This window comes from Mandrillus leucophaeus, unplaced genomic scaffold (genome assembly GCF_000951045.1).
Source record: "Mandrillus leucophaeus isolate KB7577 unplaced genomic scaffold, Mleu.le_1.0 Scaffold375, whole genome shotgun sequence".
Taxonomy (NCBI): Eukaryota; Metazoa; Chordata; class Mammalia; order Primates; family Cercopithecidae; genus Mandrillus; species Mandrillus leucophaeus.
The window spans coordinates 1398831-1407379 of NW_012103976.1; positions in this window are offsets into that span (position 1 = coordinate 1398831).

Here is an 8549-nt window from a genome sequence, read left to right on the forward strand (position 1 = left end):
TAGTTTAACAACATGAAGTTGTACCGGAACGACTAAGCAGTTGCTGAAGTAAAACCCTCAGCTTCCAAATCGCACCCCCATTAAATTCACTTCCAGCCCCGTTGTACCCTCTTTCCCCATGAGGCCTCCCCAGTGGTGCTGAAAACAGGGACTGACCTGGTTGCAGCTGGAGGCTGGGGTCCTGTTCTTCGCATGTTCCCACGCTGCCCTCGAAGGCCGACTGCCCCGTGGGCGCTGTCCGTCTGCAGATCACTCGCTTTCGACACTCAGAGACCTCCATCTCACGGCAGGGTTGCCCGTGTCCACACCTCCCGCTTCTCCCATGCCACTTATAGCCTGTTTCAGATTAGTTTTAATTTTCTGGAGATTTTCCAAACTCTCCTCAGCCAAACAATCGGAAAGGGAGAGGCCTGGCGCCGTGCAAAGGAACGGAGCCCTTCCCGCCCTGGAGCTGCCTCCAGCAGAGGCAGCTCCGTGTAGGGTGAACATGGCCACAACGGGGGAAAGTGATGATGTTCAATTATGTTATACGTTATGTGCTTTTGTTTTATGCACTTCTCCGTAAATGCCCTTCTTCCTAGTGAGTGGAGGAGTGTTGGGGGTAGAGTGCTAGGATGTGAAAGTAAACACCAAGAGAAAGATACGGGTTCAACGTGAGCATCTACAATAGGATTATCAAAGCTACAGAAAGGTTTTGTTAGGAGAGAAAGGGTTTTCCTCAATCCCTCTTTCTACCTTTCTTTAGCATTTCAGAAGGCAAGTCTGGCAAACCTGCTCCCGGAGTTCTGCCTGAAAGAGGTCTCACCCATTCGCCTGATGAATGGAGAGAAGGAAGACAGAGAGAGGGAGAAATTTGGGGGCAAGGAGTATGATCCCCACCGCCTAAGTCCCGCATCTCTCAAAGCGGGCCTCAGGGGCTTTAGAGGCACTGGGTTAGGTATGGAGAGCCCAAACCATCAGCTGAGTGCACGCTGCTGGGACCTTCCAGGGCAGTCTGCCATCTGCAACATGAAGCAGGAACAGTGGTGCCCAGGAGGCATGGGATGCAAGGAGATGGATCATTGGAGGACATGGCCTGGGTCTCCATGGCTGGTGGGCTGCAGGTCGGGGCCCAGAAGTTTCCCCATGGCTCCGTGAAGACGAGTGAAGTGGTGAGAGGCAGCTGGGTTGGCATCGACCTGGATGGGAGTGAAGAGGCCACGGGGCAGGCTGTGAGATCAAACACGTGGCCACCACATTACTGGAAAATCACAGTATTAACTACAATCACATTTGGGCGCTAACTTCAAGTAACAAGCAGAATCACACCACTCCCCCACCTCCACCAATATCACCCTGGCCCAAGTCAATTGCGTCTCCAATCCTGACTTCCTTTCTCGCTACATCGGCCTCCTTACTGGCCATCTTGTTTCCACTCTTGGCCCTTGCGGTCTATTTTTCACCTAGGAGCCAGAGTGACTCCTTTAAAAATGTAGCAAAGACCGTGACACTTCTCAAGTCAAAACTCTCCAATGACTTCCCAATTGATTTGAACTATAAAGTCCTCACCATAGCCAATAGGATGATACATGATCTGGCCTCTGTCTCCCTCTCAAACTCCATTTCCTACTGGCTCATCCTCTCCCACTCCACTGCAGTCCAGGACGACCTGGCTGGCCCAGAGACATGCCAAGCATGCTCCCAGCTCAGGCTCTTTGCCTGGAATGTTCTCTCAAGATCCTTCTTCTCTCAAGATCCTCTTGGCTTGCACCCTCATTTCACTCAGGTCTCTTCTGTCACCTCCTAGGCCAGGCTGTGCTTAAACCACTCTTCCCAAAGTAGCACCCTGCCTGGGTCACTCCCTATTTCTTTATACTGCTTCATCTTCCTAATGCTTACCACCAATAACATTTACATTTATTTGCTCCCTCTCTGTCTCTCCAAACTAGAAAGGAGGCTTTGTGGGGACAAAGACTATTGTTCACTGCCTGTCTCCAGCACCAGTACACTGCCTGGTGCATAGTACATGCTCAATGGACGTTTGTTAAATGAATAAAAGTGGCACCCCCCAGGATCTGTAAACTTCAGAGCTCATGCTCTCAACCACTTTTCTATGCTACTCCCCAGTATTGGGACGTGTTGATCAATCCGAAGAGCAGCTGTAAGCAATGGACACACACAGGTGTGATTGGTAGTCCTCATTAAATATCTGTTCAACAGAAGGCATATCCTAGATGAAATCCTCAGTTATTCAGCTTCTAAGGATGGGGAATGTATGAATTATAGAAAGGTCAGTCAGCTAACGAAGTGTGAAACTATTAAACGTCTAATTCACTATCATGATACCTGTTCTACACTGCTTATACCACTAAATGCCATTTGAGATTACCATGCGTATTTGTTGTTTCTTTGTTTATCATCTGTTTCCTTTATTGCCATGCAAGCCTTATGAGAGGAGACACTTTGCCTTCAATGTAGAATAATCGGAACAATAAATAAATTAATGAATTCAGGCAACTGATTTGCTTAGTTCTGTTTCCACAACTCCCAAACAACTTCCAAATTATAATTTTACTTCACAGAAAGATGATGTCCAGGTCAAACTAATGCAAATATAATACTCACTGAGTAACTAATATAGTGGTGTTTTCATCTATACATCAATTTCTTAAAGCCTGATTAGTGTGAATCTGTCTTTGAAAATCAACCTTAGTCTCAACATGCCCAAAAAAAAAAAAATCAGAAGACCAGTCTCTGAAATAGAATGAAGTCACCAAAATAAACTTCTCTTTAAGAGACTTCATGACTGTTGTGATACATTAGAAAAAAGGTAGAATGAAATCCTTTGACTAAAATATCAGTCACTTGTCTCATGATTCTAATTTATTCCAACCAATAGGACAAAGGGAGATTTCACACAGAGGGAGGTGATCTTTGTGATTTTTCGATCTTAAAATACAGTATTGAGGAGTTTAGGAGAAAAAAGTGTCATGATTGATTGGTGATGTCTGCCATGGCACAGGAAGAAGGAGGATGGCATTTACACCACAAATCTGACATCCCTCACCTAGACAGTCTTTAGTCTTCCCATTTCCTTTGAAAGTTAAGACATCTTTTCAGAGTCCCTGATTACAGAGCACCACAAAAATCTAATCAAGGGAGTCATCCATCAGGGGATTTTCTACTTCCCTTTCCTTGTTGTTTCCTGGATGATTCACGTAGGAAAAGTTACTTTTCATCCTTCAATTCCTACCAAGTTTGTTTCTTTGTTCACAGGGAGCCAGCTAGACTTTCTTAGACCCTCCAGTAGAAAATGATAATCTATAGGCAGTTATTTGTATGCAAAATCCTGTGCACTTTGATTCCACACCCCAGCATTCAAGTTGAGAACAAGAACATTCCATCTCAACTTTTTATTGGTATTACTCATGTATGCTTCAACTCATCTCCTTACATTCTGCTTCTAAAATTAGGCATTGGAACAAATGCCATTCCTGCCTCAGATGGGTTTGTTTTTCTTATCTCATAGGTCAAGAAGACATCCTCCACTCCTGCTTCCTGACTCGCCTGGACTACCTGGAAAAAAAAAATCGTAAGCATCTTATCAGTAGCCAAGTTTTCTCACTGGGGGCTATAACCCTTATGTGACTAAAGAGAAGCCCAAAGCATGCTGCAGCTTGAAGAGCAGAAGGCCTTTCAGAAACAATCACTAAATACAACTTGGCCGGGCACGGTGGCTCACGCCTGTAATCCCAGCACTCTGGGAGGCCGAGGCGGGCAGATCATGAGGTCAGGAGATTGAGACCATCCTGGCTAACACAGTGAAACCCCGTCTCTACTAAAAAATACAAAAAATTAGCCGGGCGTGGTGGCAGGCGCCTGTAGTCCCAGCTACTCGGGAGGCAGAGGCAGGAGAATGGCGTGAACCCGGGAGGCAGAGCTTGCAGTGAGCCGAGGTGGTGCCACCGCACTCCAGCCTGGGCGACAGAGCGAGACTCTGTCTCAGAAAAAAAAAAAAAAATCACTAAATACAACTCAAGACTCAAAGCTCAACTTTTGGAGTATGATTCTATTTCACTTCTCATTATGCTACAACTGGACCCTCAGGGCTTATTGGAAATTTCTGGTGGGGGACCCAGCCATGTGTGTACCCATAACAAAGAATGATCTTTGTCTGGAAAGGTTGCCCTCTCAAACCCAACATGCAGCTGCAGGAGATCTGGGCCATGGAAGGGAAAGGACAGGTCTATCCAGGGAACATGATTAACAAGCAATGCAGTGACAAAAGTAGCAGCTGCATTGCCTGTGGGTCTGTATCCAATTCTTAAGCAACAAAAACTTTTCTCACGGTATTATTTATTTTTCACTTTCATCTCTAAGGCGAGACAATCAATTATATGAAGGTAGGGGCCATGTCTTTTTTTGTGTATTTATTGCTAAAATTATCTTCCAATAAATATTTATACTCTGACAGTAGGGTGGGCATGATAACCATTTTATAGATGGAGACAGGAGACAGCTAAGGTTGTGTCTGGCTACTAACTAGAAGCTTGATGACTGAATTAACAAATTACTAGTGAAGAGCAAGGAGTACACAAAGAGATGACCTGACTTCTAACCTCAAAGCAAACATTTAAAACATGACTTCGTACCCTGGTAAAAGGTAATATCTCCTTTCCTTACAGTACTAGAACATTCCATCTTACTCCAGTCTTCCCAACTTCACACAACTGCTACCCCTATGAGGTTATATCATATTCGGGTTATCCACAGCTGGTATGGTCTCAATAGCCAATGGATGGAAAGAAATGAAATATTAAGAATCCTTTGGAAAGTGAAGAAAACACAATTTCTGAACATAGTATGAGTTAGAATCATCAAATTAAGACACCAGTAGATAGCTGGGCATGGTGGCTCACACCTGTAATCCCAGCACTTTGGGAGGCATAGGTGGTCAGATTGCTTGAGTCCAGGAGTTCAATACTAGCCTGAGCAACATGGTAAAACCCCATCTCTCTGGGAAAAAAAAATGCAAAAATTAGCTGGGTGTGTTGGCACGTGCCTGTGGTCCCAGCTACTTGGGAGACTGAGCAGGGAGGATCACTTGAGCCCAGGAGGCGGAGGATGCAGTGAGCTGTGACTGCACCACTGTGCTCCAGCCTAGAGGACAGAGTGAGACCCTGTCTCAAAAAAAAAAGAAAAAGAGAAAGACAAGACACCAGTAAATATTCAAAAGGAACTAATATTTACTGATGTGACCTATGAGTCAACCACTGTGTGAGCATTTTATATAAAATGTCTCACTTAAATATGTTGTTTTTGACTCCTAATCATATAGATATTTTCATGTTTTTGTTCTCATGGAGTTCTAGATCTAGAAACTTTGTGAGACGGTCTATAAATAGAAATGGGGAAATCCACAGATTGATCAATTATTCCCTCATTTCCTTTAAAAACATATTATTTTAGCCTTGATTATGTGTAAATTATGTTACAATAAACACAAATATTTATGATAAAAGGAAGAACAGAATAAAATTTCAGTGACACCACTAAATCTAATGGCACATGAGCTATTTAGAATAACGTTTATGAGCATTTTTACAATCGGGAATTATTTTAACATGACTCATTAGGTTGACAGGCTTCTCTTAAGAGGAAGTCATGCTGAATCTATGGATTTTTGAAGTGTGCATCCAGGCCTTGATCAGGCTGTGGGCAGACACCTCAGATCAGAGTCAGCCAGGCCAACACCAATTGTTTGGCTGTTGTTTGTTTTGTTTTACACCAGATGATAAGTGGTTGAGAGTACATCTTGCCCTTACCATCTCAAAAATCAACACTTCATTTATAAGAAACAGGACTATTTACATGAGTTTAAAACGGAGTTTCTTTGTGGAAAATCTGTTCTGATCAATTAAAAAATACACTTTGATTCTCACCTGTTTTCTCACCAGCTTCCCCAAGTAGGAGAATGCATTGACTCCATGTTGAGTGTTTATAGCTAATAGCATAGATACCATATTTTAAGCATCTGCCTTAAAATGTTTTAGATAGATAACTCAATTATCTGCATTCCACCCATGTGAGGTAGTATTATTTCCCTTTGTTTTTGAGATGAAGAAACATCTCTAAAAGAGATGAGGCACATCAAGGTTAAGGAATTTGGCCAGAATCACCTTGACAGAAGAAAGCTGTGGAACTGGAATCTCAAACCAGGTCTTCTAGATCCCAGACTTATTGTCAAGCTGAGGTGGGCCAGTACTCACCAGCACAGTCCCAGAACAAAACTCAGGAGATACGAGTCTATAGCCAGAGTGTGAGTTAACTCACATGGAAAAGGCAGGTGTCTGTGTCGCCGCCAAGACTTGCAGCCTGGCTGAGCTGTCTGGGATTTGCTGGGGCAGAAAGAAGCATTCACCTTCACTATCGAATGAAGTTCATCATAGATTAAAAAAAAAAAAAGGTGAGCAGGAATGACCAACTAGGGAGAAGCAATGTTACACTTTGGGCAGCTTTAAATCTGCTCACCTACCTTTCAGTGCTAGCAGCAGACAAACAGCTACCACTAACAGCACCAGGACTGCTACCATCACTGCCACTGCCAGCACCGTGAAAATGCTAATGCCACCCAGCTCTGCCACCCCTAGTACCAACTCATTCCCACGCCCCTTAATCTCTTTTGTTCACTGGCTTTTTGGTCTTTCCCATCCCGTCTTCCTCGACTGTCTCCCACTAACCAACAGAAAATCAGGGAGGTTGTTATCACCAGCATAGGAAAAAAGAAATCATTCTGTTTCTTGTTCAACTCCCACTCAATCCTTGGCAGGATTATAGACCTAAACTAGGATGTTTGCCGAATAACTGCATTTGTGCATTTCTTTTTTCTTTTTTTTTTTTTTTGAGACAGAATCTCACTCTGTCGCCCAGGCTGGAGTGTAATGGTGCAATCTCGGCTCACTGCAACCTCTGCCTCCCAGGTTCAAGCAATTCTCCTGTCTCAGCCTCCCGAGTATCTGGGACTACAGCCACACGCCATGATTCCTAGCTAATATTTGTATTTTTAGTAGAGATCGGATTTCACCATGCTAGTCAGGCTGGTCTCAAACTCCTGACCTCAGGTGATCCACCCACCTCAACCTCCCAAAGTGCTAGGATTACAGGCATGAGCCACTGTGCCCAGCCTATTTGTGCATTTTCAAAAGCTCACTCAATAATCAGATAACACTGGTGTCCAAACTTGGATCTGCCACTTAAGCACCATGTGACATTGGACAAGGTATTTAAAGTCTCTGAGCTTTGGGTACCCCGTCTTGAATAGGGATAAAAGCTCTACATGTTAGGATTCTTGTGATAACAGATGTTATGGGGAGGGAGAATTTAGCATAGTTCCAAGATAGTTGCATCTGTATCTGAACCTAGAGGCAATCAAGTGTGGGGCAACCTAGCATCTTCTCTCCAGCTGGCCACTCTCAAATCTAGGTCCCTTCCTGACTGCTGATACCTGGCAATATGGGGACCACTGGCAAGAAAGAGTAAGCAAATTGAAAGAACAGGACATGGGGATCACAGGGAAGATGTGAGTGGCATTGGTGATTGTGTGTGGAGAAGGGAAGGTGAATTTCAACAAGCATTTCATTTGTGAAGGCCGAAAAAAATTTAAACACTGCTTGTTTCTATCAGAGTACAGTACAGGAAGCAAAATTATTTCAGGTATACTAAGCAGAAAGATATTTAATACAGGGAATTGGGTGCTTACAAAGTCTTTGGAAGGGCTGAAAGACAAGTTGTGGATGACCCTTACAGCAATGACTCCCAGAACAACAGATTGTCCCAGTGGGTGAGCTATTTACTCTGAGGCTTCTATTGAAGCTATGGCTTCAAGACTCTCTCCCATAGCTGTGATCCAGAGATCAACAGGCCACAATCAGGAAGCCACCACACCTGCTTCTGCCTCTGCAACTATGTCTCAATACCCAGGAAGCTAAAGAAGGCATACTGCAATGCTGCTGCAGGACAATCTCACTGAAAAAGAAAAAAGGAAGAAAGATGGCTTCCACTTCACTTCTGCCTTCCACATCCAAAGCCTAGGAGTACACAATTATCAGAACCTAATTCTCATTCAGAATCCTAGCTGCAAGGGAATCTGGCATATGTCAATTTTAGATTTCCAGTATCTCCAACTAGAAGGAAAGCAGAATGGAGCTTGAGCAAGCAATCCACAGCACCCACTGCTTCTAAGACCTTTGAACTCCACAAGTTAAGGCTCCCTGAATTTGCCAAATTTCTTCTTCCTGCCAACCTCTATATTTATTTTTCATTCTCCAAAATCTAACACTTTATATAATCAAGACATGTTGTCTTTTATAGCTCCTACTATTTTGATTTTAAAAATCCTTCTCATCTTGTTCTAATACATCTTAAAGCTCACCTACATGAATGCTTATCTTTTCTCTTTTGTAATATGTGATTTGACTTATTTTTTACATATGAATTTGTCTAACTCTGATAAACTTTGAGTTTATCCTTGGAAACTAATTTAGGATGAAGATTACATAAAAGACACTGGA